The following is a 24824-nucleotide window of genomic DNA, read 5'->3' as shown; positions in this document are numbered from 1 at the left end:
ATCAATGCAGTCAGATGCCAGAAACAAGGGTTTGACCCCAGGGTCAGGAAGATCCCATGGCAACCTACTCTAGTATTCTTGCCTGGAGAACCCCATGGACAGGGGAGCCTGGCTGGAGGGCTACACGTTCACAAAGTGTCAAACACAACTGAAGCAGCTTCCCATGCAGAATTAAGCACTGCATGTACAAGTCACCTCAAGGCTTCAACCCACTGTTTAGGCTGATGCCAGAGTTCAGCCAGTGAGACACTCAGCCTGGACTCCCCCAAAGGAACTGAGTTCCTAGAAAATGAACTTGAAGCTCCCAAGAGATTCTTGGAACTGACCATTTCTATCCCACAATTCTCTGAACTGAGAGCTGGCTGACAGTAGCAAGAGGTCCCTGGGAGCTTCCTATCCTGTTTCAGATCATCTCAAAAGCCCCCAGCTTGTGGTGAAAGGGCCTTGAGATCCTGTGAGGTCTAAGTTCTAAGGGTCCAATTTAAGGGTGTCATACTTCACCACAGCAAGAGGCGTTGAACACCAAATAAGGGATTGGCACCCTCTTGGTTTTGATTTGAAGAGTTCTCCAGTTAACTAACTGGGTTTTCCCAGGTGGCGCTAGTGGTAAAGAACCTGCCTGCCAATGCAGGAGACATAACAGAGGCGGGTTCAATCCCTGGCTGGGGAAGATCCCCTGGAGAAGGGCATGGCAACCCACTCCAGTATTCTTGTCTGGAGAATCCCATGGACGGAGGAGCCTGGCCAGCTACACTCCATAGGGTTGCAAAGAGTCAAACACGACTGAAGCGACTTAGCATGCATGCCAGTTAGGTGACTGGTTGAGAGGATGAAGAAGAAACCAACTTCCCCCAGGTCTACTGTTCTGGTCTCAGGCTGCAGTGAGGACCAGTCTGAAAAGCTCGTGGCTCACCTCGCGTCGATGTTTCCCCATAACCCACCATCTTTCACCCCTGCGTAGCTTCCAAACCATACAGCCCCCAAAGGCGTCCTCCCATTTTGAGGTTGCTCTGCTGACTGTGTTTCCTTTCAAGTCATCTCTCACTATGATCAACAGTTCAAAGTTAAGACCTTATGAAAAGGCATTGCCTGTGTGATTCTATTTTCTAAATGCCACATGACTCTTGATGCAGAGGTTGTTCTTGCAATTTGACAAACGTCTCAGCTGAGCTCAGTGGAGGGAACAGTACAGTCCTCAACAAATCAGGGAGCTCTCTTCTCAGCTCGAGGTAACATTCAGTTAGTTTTTGTTGGCTTCAAACTTTGAAACATGGAGTTGCTTTTCCTTACCTGGGCTGGGCTTTGGGGTATAGCACACCCATGGAATTCATGGTGGAATACAAAGGACAAGCATTTCTCCTTTCCATCTGTTTGGAAAGGAGGGGAGGAAGAAGAGAAAAGCCCAGAACCAGCTGATTAGTTTGAGTTTTACATAGCTGTGATCAAGGGAACGGATACAGATTTGGAAACTAAAGGGAATTCTGCTATCCAATTTCCCCCCACACTTCTCCAGCCTTTAACTTTTGTAAGCCCGTGTACGTGTTCTGCAGCAGGACTCTGAGAGGTCAGGGACGAAACAAAGGAGGAGCGTTTGAACTCTCACTGGCTCTCTGGACTAGAAAAGGAGTCCAAGGCCTGCCACTTCAGCCTCGGGGATTATTTTGCTCTTTGTTTTTAAGTTTTTCTAAGTGGGCATAGTGTACTAGATGATTCTCTCCCTCTTCTGCTCTGCAAGTACAGATACACTTGTTCCCCTCTAGAAACCCATATGGCATTTTGAGCATTAATATTTGTAACCCCTGTTCCCTCCCTGACATGCTTCAGATATCTGCCACTGGCAGGGTAGACAAAAAACTGAAAACAAAATACTACAATCGATTCCCCTCTCAGTGGTCCTCTGAGTCTGAATTTAGACCTTACTACCTAGGCAGGCATGTCCTTAAGCCTCTGTGGGCCTCATCTGCAACAGGGAGGTAACGAGAGTTCTGGACCTAATGAGTTAATGTATGAAAAGTACACAGAAAGTGCCTGGCATATCAGAAGGCAGAGGGGAAAATCTTTTTTTTTTTTTTAAAGGAAGTAGTATGGAATCAGGGCCACCCACATCGCCCAGCAGCAAGGGCCCCCACACACTGCAATTTGTGTGAATGGTTCTCCCAGCAACGGTATCACGGGGACTCTCCAGAGCAGGCTGGTTCAGAGCAGTGACTCTGGAGCCAGGCTGCTCATGTATGCCTGAGGTGCCTCTTCTCAGCTGGATAACACTCATTGAGCTATTCTGTCTTTATGTGCGTCCGTCCATCTCCTCATTTGTAAAATGAGGATTATCCCAAGATTATCACGTAAGATGAAAAGCCTTGATATAAAAAAGTGCTCAGAATGATGTCTGGTACTAAACGCAGTGCTACACAAGCCTCAGCTGCTGCTTCCCATCTCTGGGTTCCGAAGCCCTGGTGCCCTTTGTCTCTGGGGTGGGATTCCTTGCCCTGCCCCTCACGCCCACCTGGTCCTCTCAACCCCCAGCCGGGTCCCTGGTCCCAGCTAGCAGAGCTGAGACCAGCATCCTGCTTCCTGTTGCCCTACTTACCTTCCTGCCAGCCTCCTCCCAGGCTGCCTACCTGCTTCATCTGGCCAGGCTGGCTGCTCCGTATGCTGAAGCTGGCAGGGACTCCCAGGCCACCTCGGCCTGACCACAACTCTACCCTTCAGCCACCCCCACCAAGCTCTGCATCTCTCCTGTGGGCCCCGGGATGCCCGACACTGCATGGTGACCTTCCCAACGGCCTGGCCTCTCGCCAAACTAGAATTCTGACCTCCCTCACCCCCACCAGTCACTCTTAGGCTGCCCCAGCTTGTCACTATCACAGCCAAGAAAGGATCCTGGTGAAAATCCTGTAACACGTGCCATGACCGGTTCTTACCAAAGAATGCAAGAGTAGAGCAAGAAAGAGACAGAGAGAGAGAGGGATAAAAAGGCACAGACAGAAAACCCGAGAGACACTTGAAGGAAGAATGAATCTATGGACAGGTTTGCCTCCTTCCTGCCACTCTGGATGGCTCCAGGAAAAAATAATACTTCATAATTCATAAAAGTGAGTGTAGGTATGATAAAAAAAATTCCCATGGCCTATTCACTTGCCAGAAAATGACAGATCCCTCCCCATGATTGACGTATTACACAGAAATCTCTCGCTTTCTGAAATTTTCTTTTAAAAAAAAAATGCCAATCTCTTGGCAAAAACACTCCACACAGCCACAGTTTTTGTTAACGTTACACAACTTTATTCTCCATGCTTCTGCCAAACTGGGCTGAGGAGACTAGGCCAGCTGGCCTCCTATACATCATTCAGCTCATACGATCGGTGCTAATTTAATCATCAGACTCAATTGCTGACTGCTCTGCACTACTTTAGAGCCTGGGAAATCAAAGATGAGCAAGATGTGACTGTACCTCCTGGGAGCTGCCTGGAAATCTTTACGACAAAGCAAACCAAGGAGATGGCTGCAATCAGAGCTCTCACATTTGGAGGAGCTCTGATGAGAGCTGGAAAGGAATCTGATCCCTTTATCTGCAAAGAAGCAGGAGACATAGAAGGGAAGGAAGGATCAGTTTCACTCAGGAACCGGGGCCTAATGAATCAGTCACCATCTTACTACGTGGCCATGGGCAAACTATTTCCAAATGATTCCTAATTTGCTATAAAGAGTAAACAGTTTACTTTTTTTTTAAGTTTAAAATTTATGAAATGTTATTTACTATTTGTTACTGCTTTTAGGTAGAATTTCAGGTTTTTTCCTCTGGTGAGGGGTGGGGAGCACTTTTTCTCTTTGATTTGATAACATCTTTATTTATTTTTTTTTTTCAGATCCATGTGGTCATCCAATAAACATCCATGAATTCTTACTGAGTACCTAATATCTCCTCCAAAGAGAAACCAGATCATGTTGGCTCCTATTTGAAACCTTTCAAGGTTTCCTGTTGCCCTTAAGATGAAGTCTCAAGCCTTAACATGATCCAGCAGGGCCTCAAAGTTTCTTTCCTCACATCCCTGATTTTGTACCTCTGACTCCTTTCTGCCTCCACAGCCAGCCTCCCCTTCTTGAACACATCACACCCCCTCCCACCTCTGGGCTCTGTCTAGTCTGAGCCCTTTGCCCAAAACCCCACACCTCCTCCCCACCCCCACAAACCCCATGAACATGCATTTAGTGAGGTTGATGAATTCCTGTCTGTCTCCAGAATGTGAGTTCCACGGGAAAAGGAATCAGGTAGCTTCTCACCAGTTATATGCCCATTGTTGAGCACACACACACAGCTTTAAGTAGTGAATAATTCACCACGGCCCTGGACTCTTGGCTACTTCTGCACTTTGGCTGCCAAAACAGTGCAGTCACTAACATCATCAACAACAAAAAGCTCACAAGATGAAATGTGGGTATTTTTTAGTGCTAAGAAAACCCAGAACATGAACATCCCTAGAGGGTCCTCAACAGTTTTCAGACCCTGACTGGGAGACAGTGGTCCAGTTCAGCTTCAGATTCTTATGAATTAATGACACAGAGGTGTCGTTTTAACAATGCCCTTATTTCAAAGAAAACAATTTACGTAATGCGTTGATGAAAAAAAAATCTGGGGGGTGGGGGGGCTGATGGAGAGAAGATCCCATGATATTTCACACTTCACAACTCTGCACATAATATTCCCTCCATCTGGGAAGATTTCATCCTCAACTTTTTCTAATTGGTGAATTCATTTTCTTGAAGGTCCAAGGTAAATGTCACCAAGACCTTCCCCAGCTCCCTCAGACAATCATACACTCCTTCTATACTTCCCCTAGCCCTCTATTCTCCTAGACTTCTACTAATGGGCCTACCACAGAATAGTGCATAATTCACCCATGCACCCAGTGCATAATTCACCCAGACCTGTTTTTTCTACTACACAATGAACAACTCAAGCAAGAATCAGGACTTACTCAGCTTTGTACCCCAAATGCTTTATTCCATAGAAGAGCCTCAATAAATACTGGATGCAGAAAGTGAATTACAATCATGAAAAGAAGACCCACATTCTGAGCCCTGATGACACTGCCTCCATCATAATCCATACCGTCTAGTCTAGCAGATGTTTGAGAGCTTAGAGGAACTCAACAGAGAAGGGAATGAGCCAGGAACCAGTGAGGTCAATTTTAGGACTGCTGTAGATTTACAAAACAAACCACAATGTAGAAAGGAGTGAGGAACTCAGGTGTGAGCTGGACTTGGGTCAATGGTAGAGGCTTCCCTAGGTGTAATCTATGGGCAGAAAGGGACTTCCCCGGTGGCTCAATGGTTAAGAACCCACCTACAATGCAGGAGACTTGGGTTCAATCCCTGGGTCAGGAAGATCCCCTGGAGCAGGGCATGGCAACCCACTCCAGTATTCTTGCCTGGAGAATCCCTTGGACAGAGAAGCCTGGCAGGCTATAGTCCACAGAGTCGCCAAGAGTTGGACATGACTAAAGCAACATAGCATGAACACACATAGGCAGAAAGGATACTGGTGAATAATGAGAGGATGGTAGCACTGGGGTCCTAGGGTGTTTCCCAAACACTCTAGAACATATTTTTGGAGAAACTCCTATTTCCCTTATTTCCTTATGGAAAAGAGAGCCAGACTGTATACCCCTCAAAGGCAGGAACTATGTGTTATTCATCTTCATATACCCCTCTCTAAGCCAGTGCCTATCACAATAACTGGAAAATAGAAGTTCAATAATTACACTGGGAAAAGCTGAATAAGCTAGCATGATCCAGGTGATCCCCACAACAGAATATAGTCCTGAGTGGACCTTGTGTCTCAAGTTCTATCCATAGCTCATGCTGCCTTAGACACCAAGCATCCTAGACTTTCCACGGGGAAGTGGGAAAATCTGACTAACTCCAAAGTATGGCGCTTAGAGCAGCAACCCTCATTCTGGGTCCCACCTGAAGCTAGACCTAGAGCTGCTAGACTTGAGTAGGACTGTCTCAGACAATGGACTGATCTTAAGTCTCAGGGTGACAGTATTTAGTTTCTGCATCCCAGGAGCAGGAAGGGAGGAGGATGGTTTTGGTGCACACTGCTAGGCTTTGACATCTCTAGTATTTTATGTGGCTGAGATGAGCAACAGCCCTAGACTCCATTCTCCGTTTCTTCCTTTCAGTCATAAACCCAATTTCACCCCCAATTTTAGCAAGGCATATGACTCTCCAACTACACACTACATTTTACAGCCTTCCTTGCAGCTAGATATGACCCTGTTCTTGCCAACAGAGTGTGAGTGAAGATGTGTGTCCAATTTACATCTCACATCCTTGAAAGGATACTGCTTGCCCACCATATGCTCTCTTCCCCATTTCTTTGGATGTAGCACTGATGATCTAATTTCCACCAGACAGAGGGACGAAGAGAAGAGTTATTAGGCTAAACAAATTTGAGTCAGTAAATGACCTGTGAAGAGGGCTACTCTTGGCCTGGACTGCTCTCCTGCTAGGTGAAAGAGAAAGGTGCTTACATATATTTAGGCATCTCTACCTAGGGATTATTTTGTTAAAGCAGCTTCTATTAACTAAAACAGCTGTACGAAAGTAACTAAAATATAGAGATCATTAGAGCAAGAACGAGGCAATCTGAAAAAAAAAATGTCCATAAGGTAGACACTGAACTCACAAAAAGGCCCCTCACTAGGTTGTGGCATATCTTCTAATTCTTCTTTCACAAAATGTTGGCCAAACCAAGATGGTGGTTGGTCCGAGCAATCCCCCTCTCCACCCCCCCCATTGCCATTAAATATAGACATTGTTATGTAAATATTTAGCCACCGTAAGTCTGTTTATTTTCTGAAACAAAAAATTAGGAGCAAAAACAAAATGTTGATATGCTAAAAACACATATAAATCACCAATTTTATACTACTTTATCAAGGCTAAAATCTTCAATTCAATTGAGTTTTTAAATTGAAGCAGACCATTACAAAGAGAAAAATATTCACCACGCTTCTGGCAAAGTCTGTAAGGATTGCCTCATGGAGATTTTCAATATAATTTCTCGTAGTTCCTAATCTGTTTGGTCATTTCTTTTGCAGTCCTGGGTGGAAAATTAGTTAGAGCACTAAGTCCAAAACCTTTCCCCAAGAGGCACAAATGGAAACAAACTGAGTTACTTGATCTAAATTCCAATTCTCAGAAGTGACTCTTGCATTAAATATTCAAGGAAAATAATAATCACCACCATAGAAAATAGTATAAATTTGGGGACAAATAATAAAAACAGTATACATTTGATTTGATAGAAAACAGAGGAGAATGTGGAAAAATTATCATTAATCCATTATATCTGTAGGCATGTTTCATAAATCCAAAAACATAAACAAATAAGCATATAGGCTGGTCACACACATGGCTTTGCAAATTGTTTGGCAATGCATTTTTCTGAATAACAGAAAGTGACTTCACAGATGTTTAAGACTGATAGACTGACTGAAAATTAAAAACAGCAATATTCAACTAAATATTTAGGTGTTATGTATTTTCAGCACCCCACCTTACTGCATTTCTGACTTTGTGAGGGAGGGTAAGCTATAAATATTAAACGACCCTTTAGCCTTGGATACCTTAGAAATCTATTTTCTTTTAAACTGGGAATGACAATATCAACAATTTTCAAAAACAGTAGCTTAAAACAAAAACAAATTATTTTTCATCGTCTAGGTTACTCTTTCAGTCATCAAATTAAATATCAAAAACTACAAAAAAATACATGAAGAACTGGTTAATCTGAAAGTATTGTCAAATCATCATGCTCCAGAGGTTTCTTGGGCTCCTCTAACCATTTAAACCCCTGGATCCCATGGACATTGTGAGGTACGGAGTTAGAGAAGGCAAGGTTCAGAAAAAGAACAAGACCGGCACTTCACAGGAACAGACCACCTTTAACGAGGCGAGAAGGGGCAGCAGTCAGATTAGTGAGCTGCTGCACTTATTTAAGAAAAGAGTACGTATGTATAGGCATATATGTGGAACTCTACTGTCTTAAGGGGCCTGTTCTTCTCCAAGGTTGTTCGGAGTAGTTATCTCTTAAACGGCTGGGGCAAGGAATTCTGGAGATCGGCCACAGGCTGGACCGGCTGGGAGCTGGGCAAATCAACCTTAATGTCTATTTTTTTTCTTTGGGTGAGAGAGTTCTTCATTTTGCATAGAATGGTGGGGAGGATCCGGAGGGGAGTTTAACTCCAGGCTATTTTGAGTCGTGTAACATTCCTTCAGACATGAACCAGACATTTTAACATAATTTGGATATATTGATCTGCAGTGAAAAAAATACTGTAGACACTAACAGTTCATTCCAGAAAACAAGAGGGGATTCATAAATACATTGTTATGGATCTCAGAGAACTACTAGTTGACATTAGAAAAAGAATATTATTAGTAAATGTTCAGATTTACCTAACTTAATGAAGAAATGAAGAGTTTTTCCCTGTCAGGTACCTTTAAAGCTTTCTGTTGAAGAACTGAACTAACAGACAATGGCAGGAAGATGGCCTGTGGACCTCAACTAGTACACTTTCACTTCTGATAAAGATACCTACTAGAAAAGTAAGATATGAACCAAAACGGTAACTTCGGAAATCATTATCCTATCTTCGATCAAGCATTCAGTTACTGAGAAGAAGAAGAAGAAGAAAAGGCCCAGTGAGGAAAGGACTGACCAAGCTAACTGCATAGACAGTTGTTGCTATAGTTCAGTTGCTAAGTCACATCCGACTTTTTGCGACCCCATGGACTGCAGCACACCAGTAGAGTCCTTCATTTCCTTTCACATTCACCTCTTGTTGGCTATGTTTACTTCATTTAACCGCAGACTGAATGAACAGAAAACAATCAGAGAGAGCTGAAAGGGTAGAAATCATGGGAAAGTGTCCTAACACACACAACTCTGAAACCACAAAAGAAGAGAATAAAATAAAATAAAATATTTTCATTGTATTTGTTCTCCATCTACTCATTTACTGCCATCTCTACTTCACAACATCTTTTCTCACTTTATCTTTACTTCATCCACTCATTACACTTTCCTCAAAACATATACTTATGACCCAGCTCCCTGCTGTTTCTTCTGCTTGAAACCAACTAAAGCATTTTGCTAGTCTACTGAAATTTTCTACAAATCTTCCCTTTGCAAATCAACTCTCTACCTTATGAGACCTTCCACTGCCAATTCTTCCACAATATTTTTGTTTTCAAGGCATTTCCAATGAGGATATTTTTCTGACTATAAAAGTAAAATATTTTTTAAGAGGTATGGTAGAAAACTTGCAAAATTCAGAACATTACAAAGATAAGAATAAAAATCTGGAGTTTTACTATGAAACATGCTCCTAATACTTTGGTATCATTCTCTGTGTGTATTTTCTTTCACATTTAAAACATGCTATATGTAAACTTTTGCGTTCTCTTAACTATAAAAGCACAAGAATTTCCTCAAATTACTAAAACTTCTCAGAAACATAATCTATTACAATTACATAATATTGCATCATATGAATATACTAGGCAGTTCTCACTGTTTTGCTCTTACAAATACTGTTGGAATTATATTAGTCTGTAATTCAGATTATTTTCTTTGGCTAGATTACAGATATTCTTGGATCAAAGTGAATGAACATTTTAAGCCTCATATTCCCAAATGTTGTACAGAAAGAGTCTACCAATTTACATATTACTATTAATAGTTCGATATGAAGTCCTAGTTCTCAACTCTTTTCAGCAAAAGGACAATGGGAGACCTAATCATCTAATTTTTTTAAATCTGTTAATTTGATTCACAAAAAGTGGCATTTCACTGCTGCTTTAATTTGCACTTTTTGTTAATAAACATATATGAACACATATATATAATACTGCACTTTTTCATAAGCATGGCAAATATACTGTCTCTGAATTAGGAATTCCTATATCCAAATAACAGAGACTGTAATGTTCTTGGGCTTCCCATGTGGCTCAGTGGTAAAGAATCTACCTGCCAATACAGGAGATGTGGGTTCCATCCCTGGGTTGGGAAGATTCACTGGAGAAGGAAATGGCAACTCGCTCCAGTATTCTTGCCTGGAAAATTCCATGGACAGAGGAGCCTGGTAGACTACAGTCCATAGGGTAGTAAAGAGTCATACATGACTGAGCACACACACGCAGTCACACAGTGATATTCTTGTCAACAGTCATTTTTGAAAAGTCTTATGAATATGGTATCTGAGGTAATGGTTCTCAACAATGGCAGAAAACCAGAATCACCTGTGGAGCTTTTTTTTTTTTTTTTTTGCCATGCTATACAGCATGTGGGATCTTTCCTGACCAGGGATGGAACCCATGCCCCTTGCATCATAGCCACTGGACTTCAAGTAGAGCTCTTTTACAACCTGTATACACTCTAGAAACTCAAACTCAGTAGATAGTCTACCACCTATATTTTCTAAAAATTCCACTGTTATTTCAGTAGGCAACTGAATGAGAAGACCACCAGATTGAGACTGAAACAGTTACAAATCTCACCTGTCAGGTGAATAAGCTACTGCATCCATTCCTTAGCCATAAGATGAAGAGCATTATGCTCTAAACTATTATTTTAGTCTATACCGCTTACCTTACATCCAGAAGGCAACTTAGGGCCCTGTGAGATCTACTTTTAGCAAGTGATGTAACACTGCCCCTACCTCAGTCTCATTTCTAAGAATGACCTCGTTTCACATGAAAAAGAAAGTAATCTAAATACTGATGTACCACTTGCTCACACACCCAGTACTTGGCAGAAGTATTTACACAGCAGATAAGATACATCTGTTGCGAATTTCCAAAATGGCACCCTTTCCAACTCAAGGAGAGCCCCTGCCTATAATCTATGGGCCAAGGATAAGTATCAATATTATTCATTGATTTCTGTTGATGTTTACCAAGATATGAGATCCAGCTAACTCTTAGACTCACTCACAATCCCACTTCATTTCTAAACAACCAATCCTCCCCTTCACACAGTGAAGCATCACACTGGAACAACAGTCTATGGATATGGATACTGGTGGGCTTCCCTGGTGCTTCAGATGGTAAAGAAACTGCTTGCAACGCAGGAGATCCCAGTGCAATCTCTGGGTCGGAAAGATCCCCTGGAGAATGATATGACAACCCCCTCCAGAGAATTCTGTGGATAGAGAAGCTTGACGGGCTGCAGTCCATGGGGCTGCAAAGAGTCAGACAAGATTGAGTGGTTCTCACACACTGATACTGGTATCACAGGACTTAGCGCACTCAGCACCCTGACATAACCTGGGCAGAGGAAGAGCCCTTATCTCAACCTCGGCGCTAGGCTAGCTGACACAATAATGAAGGGAAATATGAGGGGGAAAAAAAGAAGTTCTGAGGTTAGAAGGAAAAGCTTCCTTCATATCAACTCTGGTAAACACCATTTGACTGGGAAATATCAGCATTAGAACAGCCTGGGCCCAATCAGACTCTCCCAGCAGTTAGGAGCCTAGATCCCTACTGTTATTATTCAGTCTCCAAATAGTGTCCAATTCTTCGAAATCCCATGGACTATAGCACGCCAGGCTTCCCTGTCCCTCACCATCTCCTGGAGTTTGCCCAAGTTCATGGATCACTTCTTTGGTGTAGCGAAGGGGCTTGCATAACTCAATGAAGCTATGAGCCATGTTGTGTAGGGCCACCAAAGATGGACAGGTCACAGTGGAGACTTCTGACAAAACATGATCTGCTGGAGGAGGGAATGGCAAACCACTCCAGTATACCAGCTATGAGAACCCCGCCAACTGTATAAAAATCCCTACTAGGGGTCACAAATTGAACAGCACAAGAATCTCTGCACAACTTACTTTAGAGATTATTTCCTTCCTCACGGGGGCTGAAAGTGGTCATCTCCTACCACCACAGAGAGACCATTCTGGAAGGACGAGATGGTAGGAGAAGACCAAGTTAAGTGCTCAGGACCAGTACTTAAACTGTTGAGTCAGAGCAGAGGAGTAAACCCATGTCCTTGACAAATCTGTAACTGGAAAAAGTCACTCCAATTTTCCAACAAGAAAAGAAGAGGACAGAATTTCAAAATTAGGTAAAATATGAGTTCAAATGAATTCTTCTATCTGTTCCACAGATAAAGTCCCCAATGTATCAGTATTACCACGCCAACCACCTTGGGCTCTTGGTACAAATTAATTGACAATGATGAATAGGCTATTTGAACTTCAAAAATTAAATCTTTATATGGCCATGAATATTCTTTATGGTTTACTACCGCAGCTCAGGGGGGTACTTCAATCTCTGGGCACAGTTGAGTTCAGAGAAGCAAAGTGAACACTCTGTTTCATTCCGTTCATCTCTCTCCGGGGGCCTCTTTGCCAGCCTTTGAATTGTTTCTGCCATGGACAGCATCCTCAAAAAAGCCTCAGGACAGAAAAGCTTGGAGGCTACTGGGCACAATAAGCTGTGATGATGCATCCAAAAGAAAGGGGCTTTGTTGATGTTTTGAACTAGGTAAAAGAAAAAAAGCATTAACAAGTGCACCAAACTTGGTGACTGGAATTAGCAAACCAGGACACATATATTTAAGTGTAATTACAAGGTCACACATTCACACCTAGGCATTTAGCTGTGTGTCACTGTAAATCACCACACCAGCACTTTCCTTTTCCTTCACTTTTTTTTTACTTTTCTAAATTTAGTGCCATTACAAATGCTGTTAACTCAGATAACTCTTGGAACCTATGCACAAAGAAAATGAATCACAGTTCCAGTGAGATCCACCAACTTATATGTCTTCTTTTTTGTACATTTCCATTTCCAGTGACAACATTCCAGTCACTATGCATCATTTCCTGGTGTTCACCCTTGAGGATTTATATATCTGCATAAAGCTGTGTGAAAGATGTCTTTACATATATTTACTAGATTGTACCTCTCCATTTGAAAATTTGATTCCATGAAATAATTTTCATATTCCCTTCTAATCACCAAATGAAATATAATTTTTTTCACTTCTCTTTTTTTAAAAAAATTATTTATTTATTTTACTTTACAATATTGTATTGGTTTTGCCATACATCGACTTGAATCCTCCATGGGGGTGCATGTGTTCCCCATCCTGAGCCCCCCTCCCATCTCCCTCCCCATCCCATCCCTTTGGGTCATCCCAGTGCACCAGCCCCGAGCACCCTGTATCATGCATCAAACCTGGACTAGCAATTCACTTCACATATGATAATTTACACGTTTTTTTTTTAATCTGAAGTTTGAGATTAATATACCCTGTTAAAATAATCTAGAAATCAAAATAAAGTAAAATCTTCTTGGGAAGTTGTTACGGTGATTGACTGTAAATTATTTTTTTCCAAAAAGTCAAAGTGAACAACAACAGCAAAGGGATAGACAAACTAGGAGTAAACCTCTAAATGTGTCTTGCAATGACTCACATTCGCTTGCTCCTTGGAAGGAAAGCTATGGCAAACATGGACAGCATATTAAAAAGCAGAGATATCACTTTGCTGACAAAGGTCCATAGAGTCAAAGCTATGATTTTTCTAGTAGTCATGTAAGGATGTGTGAGTTGGACCATAAAGAAGTCTGAGAACTGAAGATTTGATGCTTTCAAACTGTGGTGCTGGAGAAGACTCTTGAGAGTCCCTTGGACAGCAAGGAGATGAAACCAGTCAATCCTAAAGGAAATCAACCCTAGTCAATACTAAAGGAATATTCATTGGAAGGACTGACGCTGAAGGTGAAGCTCCAATACTTTGGCCACCTGATGAGAAGAGCTGACTCATTGGAAAAGACCCTGATGCTGGGAAAGATTGAGGGCAGGAGGAGAAGGGGGTGACAGAGGATGAGATGGTTGGAGGGCATCATCAACTCAATGGACATGAGTTTGAGCAAACTCAGAGAGACAGTGAAGGAAAGGGAAGCCTGGCGTGCTACAGTCCATGGGGTCTCAAAGATTTGGACATGACTTAGTGACTGAACAACAACAACTTGCTCTCTGGCCTGGTCAAGCTCGCCAGACCTTAAACACCTCCAATTTTATCTTATACATCAGCCTTTTTTATGTTCACTTAACCCACATCCTGGTGGAATCTAGAAACCTCTACTCTATATCAGAGTGGATAAACAGTCCAATTCCTTAAAAGAAATTTTAAAAAAGTAAAAATAATGCAGCTGCAGCCTGATGACCTCTACGGTCTCTGAATGCCACTGCTTATGTCAGTTCAGGGTGCTATAACAACATATACCATACTCTGGGTAGCTTAAACAACAAACATTTCTCTCTCATAGATCTGGAGGCTGAGAAGTCCGAGATCAGGGTGCCAGCAGCTCTGGTGTTTGGTGACAGCCCTCCTCCATGTTTACATACAGCCGCCTTCCTGCAACATCCTCACATGGCAGACTCCACCCTCATGGCCTCATGTAAATCTGAAGTGAAGTGAAAGTCGCTCAGTCATGTCTGACTCTTCTCGATCCCATGAACTGTAGCCTGCTAGGCTCCTCTGTCTGTGGAATTCTCCACGCAAGAGTACTGGAGTAGGTTGCCAATTCCTTCTCCAGGGTATCTTCCTGACCCAGGGATTGAATCCAGGTCTCCTGCATTGCAGGCAGATTCTTCACCAATTGAGCCACCAGGAAAGCCTAAACATATAAACCTAATAACCTTCCAAAGACTACACTGCCAAACAATTAGGGCTTCAACACATGAACTTGGAGGAGAGACAGAGACCTTCAGCCCATAACTACTAACCAGCACTCCTTCTGTATCTTTTCTCCATTTTCTCCTCACTCCACACAAATCTTTATCAATCTGAAATTCCTACCTCATCCCTCTTCTCTTAAGCATGAACAGATGATCTCACGTCCCTATTCCCCGGGGGGTGAACAAAGGGAGGTTTCCTCAATTTCCTGCTCCATCTCACAAATTAGAGCTCCTTCCATCCCATTTCAGTGGAAGGGGTATCTGACCTCCTTCTAAGGTTGATCTCGTCCCCAGTGCTCAAAACCCAGCTAGAGCTGAAATCTAAGGTGGGCCAGAGAGAGGTGGCATGAAATCCAGACGTGCCATCTACAGTTCTATGTGAGTGTACAATTCTCCAGGCAGTGTGGCAAGCTACACGTCACTGTTTTTAAAAAGAACTCTTCCATTTGTCCCATTTCCTAGGGATCTTAATTAATAATGGTGCACATTCACTCCCTGCATTATTAGTTTATCGCTCAAGTAATTAAGGATGAAATGTAAGGGCAACTATGGCTTTAGGGGGTTGTTAGCTACATAATATGGAGAGAAAGACATGTAATAACCACTGGCAGGAACCACTAAGTGAATCCCTACTCTGGAGGGTTTTTACTTACCAACACAAAGTTCTCGCTTTTCCTGTAAACGGCACAACTGTTTCACAAGTCATTATGAGAGTTCCTGACAGGTGTGAATGCAAAAAGGCACCTTGGGGAGTCAATTTAAGTTTCCTAAAAGGCTGTGGCCGGACTAGTTTACTGTGCAAATCAAGGATGCAACTCTTAGGCCTATTTCTTCCCTTATTCCCACTGAGGTTCATTCTGTCACCCCAAGAAGATGGTGATGCTCTGTGAGCACTTAGCGAATGCAAGCTGAGCATTTCATATCCTTTGACTGACTTCTCCTCCTCCAAAGCAAGGTCAGGCCACGTCACTAAACAGGCTTTGGAAATATTCCACTTCCTAAATTGCAAACAAGTTTTGCAAGCAGCACAAACAGAAAACTTCAGTTCTAGGCACTGTCAAAATGACACTTTTATAAGCTTCCAAATTCAGTAATTAGTGTTTTCCTTACACCCACTGACAGGCCTGAAACTGAGGCCTGCTCTCACAAGGTTCTCAACTCTGGAACCTTTTTTTGGGAGGTGTGGGAAGAAAGGACAAGAAAATGTCTTGGGGAAGGTCAGGGTCAGAGATGTGAACCATGTGTTCACTATCAAGGCTTTACCCATAAATTTCCTTTTGTTAGAAAATATATATTAAAAAAAATTATTTTGGCTGCATCAGATCTTTGTTGCAGCATGTGGAATCTTCTTTTCCTGACCAGGGATCAAACCCACACCCCCTGCATTGGAAGATGGATTCTTAGCCACTGGACCACCAGGGAAGCCCCAAGAAACACATCTTTGATCACTCACTAAATCTAGAAATACTTCTTGAGACAAAGTAATTTGTGGATACTGTTTTTGTTTGACCCAGGAAGCCCAGACCTACTTTCAGAGACAGGAAATAGGAACCTGGGGCCCAGGAGAGACAATATTCACAGGAGCCGATGAAAGTTGAGTCAGACCAGAAGGAACACAGGGTGAAAGTGACGAAGCAAGGGTGAAATAACACAGCAGTGAGAAATTTGTGGGCCAGGGGTGACAAACAAATTGCATGAGGTGCCAAGTAAGTAATTAGAAAAGTAGGCTAGTTCCCGAGGCCAATTCTATCAACACAGGAGCACAGGCCAAGACCACTGTAAAAGTTGAAATGGATAAACACAAAGATATGCATTTAGAGAAAATCAGTCCCATGTGCCTAACATCCTCATACTGAGGTTTAAATTTTACTATCTATGATCAAAAAGCATCCTATTCTGCAGGATGCTTCAAGGTTGCCTTCAGCAAGCAATATCGCCTGCCCAGCCTACATCTAATACATACATCATTGAGGCCAGGTCCCTTCTGGCCCACTGATTGTTAACCAGCTTTGCAAATTCTTTCCAACACTTTTGTTCCCAAGCAGAGAGAGAAAACAAACTTAGCCTTGAGGCCCATGCACTGATCAGAGCAGGAATTAAATTTGCAGAAACTCTGGTTTTTAAGTTTTTCCAAAGTTCATACTCACCAAGACATATTCCAAATTCTTATTGGCCTGCTGAGTAACTCTAAAAGGCTGGTAGGCAGGACTGCCAACATAAGTACCAACACGACTTGTTACCTCAGATACACACCGGGTGTGTTCTTGTCCTTTGGATAACACAAGTCAAAATGTACCCCCAAAACTCCCCCAGGCATGACAATAAACCACAAGGTCAGTGCAACTATTAGGTCAAATGAAGAAACCTCTTATGTGAACTTTTTGGGTGTAAGATGCGTGGCCTCTAGTTGTTCACGTGTGTGCTTCCCACCAGAAAAAAAAAAACAAAAACACCTTAGTACATTAGGTTCGATAAGCATTAACAAAAAAGATAAAAGAATCAGGTACTAAATTTATAGATAAAATGATTCAAAGCATAATACCCCTAACAGAGATGTTTCCATAAGTCTGTTTGTCACTTGGAGGGCTATGGAGCCTGGCAATACTGCCTAGCACGTGGGCCTCACACTGGAACACGGCCCACCAGTACCTGTTAGAGCTCTCAGTTGCTCCTGAGATGAAGCAAAGTTTTCCTTGGCCCGGTTTACTTAAACATTTACTCCAGCTCCTCAAATAGCTGTCATTCTACCGGATTGTTTGCACACGCAAACAAGTTCAAAGCAGTTCAAAGTCTGCAAAGAAAACAATCTGCTTTTGGATAAACGGTTGGAGCAAGTCCATAGCGAGGAAGAAAGACTGTCTGCTAGTTTGTTGTTGTTTTTCTGGTACAGCCATGCAATCAATGATTCCAGCCATGGTGATCCTACAGACAGTCTACCTGGATTCAAGGAAGGCACTGCTAATGGTAAATATTAGGATGGAAGTTCTGAAAATCCATGTGACTGCAGTCACCATACCACTAGCCAGCTTAAACGGAGCCTGGACAGTACAGCCAGATCATTTGGTTGTTTACTCATTTACTCTATGAGGCTCCAACTCAGCAAATTCGAGGCTTGACTTCCCCTGTGTGTCAGTTTGGCTGTGAGTGTCAAGACCCCCGTCAATCGTCCAGACAACCCAAGATTAATGGAGTAAGAACTGCTCAAGATGTAAAATGATTTGGGGAATGGGGGTAAAGAGTTCCAAAGCTAATGTGGATGCTGGGTCAGCCTACAGCTTGCCAAGTGACCTTATTTAATCCTTCTGGCTTTCCGTTTTTTCCATCTGCAAGCTGAAAAATGTGAGTGACTCAAAAATAAACAGCCCAGTATCCACTCCCTTCCCAAGGATTTTATGTTTCTTTCCAACTGGGACCTGAGTAAACCTGCCATTCCTTTCTACTACTAAGGAATGCAGAAGCCAAAGAACAGGTTCTTGTTTTCTTTTGCTTGATTGCCTCTCTTCTGAATAGCAGTTTCCAAGACTGAAAAGCCAAATATTTTGCCTGGGAAGCTGAAGAAAAGAAGGGAGAGACGAAGTCATAGGAAATGTCATCACATGCAATCAGGCACGAGAAAGGCTCAAGGAAAGCTCTGATTTCCAAACTCGCAGCTGCCACCTGTTGGCGTTTAAGAAAAAATGTTGGTACATCTATTGTGGAGAACAATACGGAGGGAGAGTCCTTAAAAAAAGAAAAACTCTTAACTATCACAGGATCCAGCAATCCCACTCCTGGTCATATATATCTGAAGAAAACCATAAATCCAGAAAGATACATGTACCCCAAAACTCACTGCAACACTATTTACAATAACCAGGACAAGGAAGCAACCTGAATGTCCATCAACAGAAAGATAAAGATGTGGTACATACACATGGAATATTACTCAGCTATTAAAAAAAGAATTAAATAATGGCATTTGCAGTAACATGGAAAGACCTAGAGATTGTCATAATAAGTGAAGTAAGTCAGACAGAGAAAGGCAAATGTCATAAGATATCACTTATATGTAGAATCTAATTTTTTTAAAAAGATATAAATAAACTTATTTACAAAGCTTATATAAAGAAACAGACTTAACAGATATCGAAAACAAAACTTACAGTTACCAAAGGGGGAACATGAGGGGGAGGGATAAATCAACTATACTCCACTAAAATTAAAATTTTTTAAAAAATTACACGGATGTAGTCCCTAGAGACAAGGCAGGCTGATGGTTGTATAAATATACATCACAGGGAATAATGCCAAGGGATCTTTAAATTTCGGCTTCCCAGGTGGCTCAATGGTAAAGAATCCCCCTGCCAATGCAGAAGATGCAGGAGACTCAGATTTGATCCCTGGGTTGGGAAGATCACCTGGAGGAGGAAATGGCAACTCACTCCAGTATTCTTGCCTGGAGAATCCCATGGACAGAGGAGCCTGGTGGACTACAGTCCAAGAGGTCATAAAGAATCAGACAGGACTGAGTACACACACACATTTTTTAATTTCACCATGAAAAACAGAATATTTATATTCTGTAGTGGGTTGAATCATGCCCCCCCGCCAAAAAATATATCCACATCCAAATTCCTGAATCCACTAGTTGCAACCTCACTCGGAAAAAGGATCTTTGCAAATGCAATTAAGTTAAGGTTGTTGATATGACATCACCCTGCATCATCTGGGTAGTCCCTAAATCCATGACAGGCGTCCTTGTAAGAGACAGACAAGAAGACCCACAGAGACAGAGGAAAAGGTGATGTGAAGATGGAGGCAGAAATTGGAATGATGTAGTCATAAGCCAAGAGGTCAAGGAATGCCAAGAGCCACCAGAAGCTGGAAGAAGGAAAGGACAGAATCTCCCCTAGAGATTCAGAGGAAGGTTACCATACTGACAGCTTGACTTTGGACTTCTGACCTCCAGATCTATGAGAAAATAAGTCTGTTGGTTTATGCCACCAAGTTTTTGACAATTTGTTACAGTAGCCACAGAAAACTAATACACTCCATCCATCTACAATCAAACTCCTAAATTAACCCTGCATTAGTACACTAAACTGTCCTTTTCACTACTGCCATCTTGCTTACATAGGAGCCATCATTTGAGAATATTCCTCAATGTTTTGCAGCTATTACACTGGCACAGGGAGCAACTGCTACCTAAAGATCCCTAAGTCCATTCTGTCTTTGAGAAACGAATGTTTATGGAGTTGCTGAAATTAAGTCAGAACCCATGTGATAAATGGAAAGAATGTAATCTGATATCCCCAAACCTGGTTTTGTATCCCGACTCTGCCATGTATTATCCATATGAACTTTTAATAAATCTGTTTCTCTGACCCTCAGCTGTCTTATTTGCAAAATGGGAATAAAAGTACCCATACCTCAGAGCGCTATTAGAAGGCTCAGACGTGAAACTTGTGGGCACTGCACAGAAACCAACAGTGCCTGTTACCATTCCGCTCACTGCTTCATCTCCCCTCTGAAAACAGGTAAGTGGAGGTACCAGGGAATCCATCTAAGAGAATCAGCCCTGGATACAGGTAATAACTGGCCACTCGTGCCAAATCTGGATCAGAATGTTGTTTTATTTAGTACACACCTTCTCAGGTCGATTTGTAGAGTTGGCCTCTCCTCTGAATTCCTGTGCTATCTAGCAGAATTGTGAGAATCGACTTGTAAGTGAGCAGATAGGCCCACAGCCAGACTTCCTGTTGGGTGCATGAGCGGGCAGCCAGCAAGTCCCCAACCCGTCCACCAAAGTGGGACTCACGTGGCAAGCCTCACTCCCCTTAAATTCAGTTACCTCTGCTTCTCTCTGTCGCCTCTATTGCCAATGTGCTCTCTCACCCCAAGACAGTGCCCAAAATTTATTTAGAGAACTGTTCTTGCATCTCTAGCCTGAAAACATAAACTGCCACCAGCTCCTGGGCACCGAGGAAGCGGGTGCAAACAGTGTCTTAATTAATTACCCTAATAATCACTCACTCCAACGCCTCCTCCAGACTTCCACTAGATGGCGCCATGGCGTTTCTTCCCAGCTCCAGGGCAAAGACGGGCACTCACCTCAACAGTAGGCCATGTCGGATCCTTTTGAATTTTCTACTCTGCCTTTTTAAATCCAATCTCATCAGCTTCCAAAAAAGCCTCAAATTTTCTTATCAGATGATTGTACCCCTTCCTGTCTGCCAGCTCTGTTATGGATTTTTCCTGCAATTGTTTGGGGGAAATCATTTCAATGAGATTGTGGGAAACAAATGTCGTGTCATTGCATCATCTTGACCAAAGCGCACCTGTTTTAAAAATGCATTAGCCAAAGGGAAAACAAGCACTAGTCTGCTCCTCTACCCCTTGCCTAAGTTACTGAACTGAAACCTGCATGGGCAGGGTCTAATAGGTGTGCAGTTTCTTAAAGCTCCTCAGTGATTGGGATTCTGATGCACAGCCAGAGCTAAGAGCATTAAATCTCTTGGTATAATTAAGGCAGCGTGTGCAATACAAAATAGATCATTAACAGCCACTTCATTTTGTTTAGGTACCAGGCTATGCTTTTAGGTACCCTAAAAGTTAATTGAAAATTACCAGACCAACTCCAGGACATAACTAGTACTTTGCAACCTCAACCCTCTTTCAGTGGGTGCTCTGTTAAATAACATGCTTGGCAGGGAATGTCTAGCTAGGATTCTATCCCATATTCATTTCTTTGTATGTGCCCTCAATCATCACACTTACCACCTCCTTACCTCTAAAGAGCATTAATTCAAGGAATTTAAAAGCAATTTAAACAAATCTCAGTGACTGAAATGGAGGACATAATGTTATATCAAATCCTTGTATCATCAAACCCATTGCTTTTTCCTGGACAGGTAACAAGACTGTGGTCTTAGTCCACTCCATCTGCCATAACAAAATAACAGACTGGGAGGCTCAAACAGCAAGCATTTACTTTCTACAGTTCAGAAAGCTGGAAGTCCCAGATCAGGGTGCCAGCCTATTGGGTTCTGGTGGTGCTATTTCTTTGGGCTTCCCTGGCGGCTCAGCAGTAAAGAATCCTCCTGCAATGGAGGAGACACAGCAGACTTGGGTTCGACCCCTGGGTCAGGAAGATCCCTGGAGGAGGAAATGGCAACCCACTCTAGTATTCTTGCCTGGGAAATCCCATGGACAGAAGAGCCTGGTGGGCTACAGTCCATGGGGTCACAGAGAGTCAGACATGACTGTGCACGCACGATGCTCTCTCTGGCGTGGACACAGACATCTTCTTGCTGAACCTGCACATGGCTGGGAGAGTTTCTCTCACATCCTTCCTCATTAGGGCACTAATACCACCAGGAGGGCTCCATCCTCATGATCTAACCACCGGCCAAAGACTCCAAATATCTTCACATTGGGGGTCAGGGCTTCAGTATGAATTGGTTGTAGGGAGGGACACAAACATTCAGTCCACACCAAGTATTACCCTCTTACTTGATCTTTCCTCCCAGTCACACGATATACTGAACCCATATCTTTCACAATGATGTTCCCTTATGTCAGCAAAATGGGTTTTTCCAGCTTACATCCACTCCACTGCAGTCTCCTTTTGGGCAGTATCATCACTTCCATGGCTTCATCACATCTATATGTCCAGATTCACCTCCCTCTGAAATCACAGATGAGTCTACGTAGATGCGTGCATGCACACTCAGTCCTGTCCAACTCTTTTCAACCCCATGAACTGTAACCCAGCAGGTTCCTCTGTCCATGGGATTTCCCAGACAAGAATAGTGAAGTGGGTTGTCATTTCCTTCTCCAGGGAATCTTCCTGACCCAGGGATTGAACCCACATCTCCTGCATCTCTTTGCATTAGCAGGCGGGTGCTTTACCACTGAGCCACCAGGGAAGCCTGAGTCTTGGCAGAGTGATGGCCAAATCTGGGAGTTCAGAGTTCCAGAATCTATACCATCCCGTACTAGCAGTGTGACTTAACCACTCTGAACCCAGTTTTCTCATCTGTAAAATGGGACTAACAATACTTTTTTCACAGGGTGGCTACAGACTAAGTGAATTAGTACTGATGACGGACTTAGAACAATAACTGAAACATGATATCCTTCCAATACATGTTATCTGTTGCTATTGCTACTGGGTGGCTCCAGCTGGAAGCATCCTGGACACTGGAAACTCAGGGTATCTATAACTGAATTCATTATTTGCTTCCAGCCTATTCCACTTTTGGATCCCTTTCTCAGTAAACAGCATCACTGAACAGATACATGCACCCCAGTGTTGACTGCAGTACTATTTACAATAGCCAGGACTGGAAGCAACCTAAGTGTCCATCCGCAGAGGAATGGATAAAGAAAATGCAGTATATACATAGATACATTGAAATATTAGCCATTAGAAAGAACGGTGATGGGGACTGGTGTCCGAGGTCCCACACCGCCTCTTCCTCTCTCTCTGCCCGTGGTCTCCTGTCTCACTTACAGATAATTTACTGAAGAATAACAGCTCAGGCTTCTTTCATATTTACTTCACACCAGGTATGGTGTTGGTCTTCCCTGCTGTCTCAATGATAAAGAATCCGCCTGCAATTTAGGAGATGAGAGTTCAGTCCCTGGGTGGGGAAATGCCCTGGAGAAGGAAATGGCAACCCACTCCAGTATTCTCGCCTGGGAAAATCCCATGGACAGAGGAGTCTGGTGATCTACAGTCCATGGGATCACAGAATCAGACACGACTTAGCGACTAAACAACAACAAGGTAGTGTTCTAAGCACTCTGCACACTGCATCTCACTGAATCTTCATAACCACCCCATGAAGTAGGTACATTCTGGTTTCTGTTTTACAGATTAAGAGGCTGAGCTGCCAAAGGTCACAGTCAGTAAACTGCAGTTAGAATTCAAACCCAGGAAATCGGGCCCAGAGCACATGGCCTTGATCACCACAGCCTCTGCCCCTCAGCACCCTGGGCCGGTCCCAGGGTTGGTGCCCAGGGGAGACAGAAGGATGGGCAGCAAGAAGGGGGCCCAAGACCCACTTCCTGTCCTCCTGAAATTTTTCTTTTTTTAAAAATTTAATTTTTGCATTTTTAAAGGTTACTTTCCACTTACAGCTACTACAAAATATTGGCTGTATTCCCCATGTTGTACAATACATCCTTGAGCCTAACTTATACCCAAGTCTGTACCTCCTACTCCCCATATGTTGCCCCAACTCCCATCCCCCTGACACTCTTAACCACTGGTTTGTTCCATGTACCTGTGGGTCTGCTTCTTTTATGTTATATTCACTAGTTTGCTAGGTCTTTTTAGATTCTACATATAAGCGATATGTACAGTATTTCTCTTTCTCTGTCTAACTCATTTCACTTAGCATAATGCCCTCCAAGTACACCCAGGCTGCTGTAAATCCTGCCCTCCTGAAGCTTACACTCCAGTTGGGGAGATGAACTGTGTATGCTCCTGAACGAAGCCACCATCTGCTAAGACAGCGGTCACTCAGCTAAAAAAGTGAGTCCTACTGGTATAAATACTTCTGGAGGATGAAGTTTACTTCAGGCCAGAATTTGAAGGGAGGAGTTTGGGAAATGTGGCTCTGCGGGGTTGCTGAATAGAAGATAAGTTAAGGTGAAGGGTCAGTGGGAACTTCTCAAATCAGCTCAAAGACAATGCAAAAGATACCAGGGAGATTTATGAGAGAGAGTTTTAGAAAACTGGCTTCTGCCCTCCTGCCAGGCACAGACCTAAAGATGCTGACATTGACAAGCCCTCCAAGGAGTGGTCCATGGCACGCCAAAGCCTTCACATGCCACGAGCTACTGCAAGGGGGCTCCTACCACCGTCTGTCCCTTCCCTGCTTCAGACAGGCATACATGTGCATGCACCCTCACTACCCACAGGAAGCAAGAATCTTTTTAAACAAAATTGTTTCCAAGTCTACGAGTGGCTGACTTACAATGCAGCAATTTTTTTACAGTTTATTTATTATTTTGGGCTGTCCTGGGTCTCTGTTGCTGCATGCAGGCTTTTTCTAGTTGCAGGGAGCGGGGGCTA

The 24824-nt window shown here is 43.0% G+C and overlaps 1 protein-coding gene across 2 annotated transcripts in view; it reads right to left on the bottom strand.

Annotated features, from left to right (window-relative positions):
* The window catches only part of CACNB4 (calcium voltage-gated channel auxiliary subunit beta 4), a 268657-nt gene that overhangs the window by 144960 nt on the left and 98873 nt on the right, over window positions 1-24824 (bottom strand). The window lies entirely within an intron of this gene.

This window comes from Cervus elaphus, chromosome 33, assembly GCF_910594005.1.
Source record: "Cervus elaphus chromosome 33, mCerEla1.1, whole genome shotgun sequence".
In the NCBI taxonomy this organism is placed as follows: domain Eukaryota; kingdom Metazoa; phylum Chordata; class Mammalia; order Artiodactyla; family Cervidae; genus Cervus; species Cervus elaphus.
This window is presented reverse-complemented; position numbering and strand designations above follow the sequence as displayed.